Below are 775 nucleotides of genomic sequence, written 5' to 3'. Positions count from 1 at the left end.
CATTAAAAAAGTAATTCATAGGAAATTATCCGGAAACTAAAATAAACCCGAGTAATCTCAAAGAAAGCCACCATCACAAATCTCAGCAGTTCATAGCTTTGAAAGTGTTTTATCGAGGATTGCTGAAGCCACTGCAGAACTTCCATCTGTTACCTGTTTATAACTTCTCATAATTGCTACCTACTGTTCACAGTTTTTCAGACGTGGTGTTTACTGTCTATATATGGTGTCAGTGCTGAGCTCATCGAGAAGGGAAGGTTTCAGTTGTGAGATGCCCAGTTGGAAGAATGCATAAGAGGGAGACATGAGAATGAAACAGCAGACACAACTTTATTTCAGGCAGGATGCTTCTGTTGTGGGGAGTACAGTTCTGTTGCTGGAAACAAGCTTTTCTGTTTCTGCTTTTCTTCTGTTCTCCAGGGGACTGCATGGCCTTCACATATATTAGAGTACAATAGTAGCATTCAGCCACACATGCATAATACAATAAGCTGTATTATGTTAACATATTTTAAGCCTGGGTGCCCTACTACACTAATGTAATATTCTAAATCTGAGGGCCTATTTTTAGCTGTGAGCCTGTATCACAGCCAGATCTGGGACCAGCCAGGTCTGGAATTCACATATGGATTGTAATTTTATCTTTACTTCTTGAATTATACTTTAAAATATTTATTTTGTTTTATTACTTTTCTTGTTCAGAGACTTCCATTGCATGTATGTTGGAATTTTTTTCTTCTATGTAATTCTTTTTAATTCTCAAAAACTTTTTCAA

Source organism: Pteropus alecto, unplaced genomic scaffold (assembly GCF_000325575.1).
Source record: "Pteropus alecto unplaced genomic scaffold, ASM32557v1 scaffold112, whole genome shotgun sequence".
Classification (NCBI taxonomy): domain Eukaryota; kingdom Metazoa; phylum Chordata; class Mammalia; order Chiroptera; family Pteropodidae; genus Pteropus; species Pteropus alecto.
The sequence above is the reverse complement of the archived record's forward strand: the minus strand, read 5'-3'. Positions refer to the sequence as shown.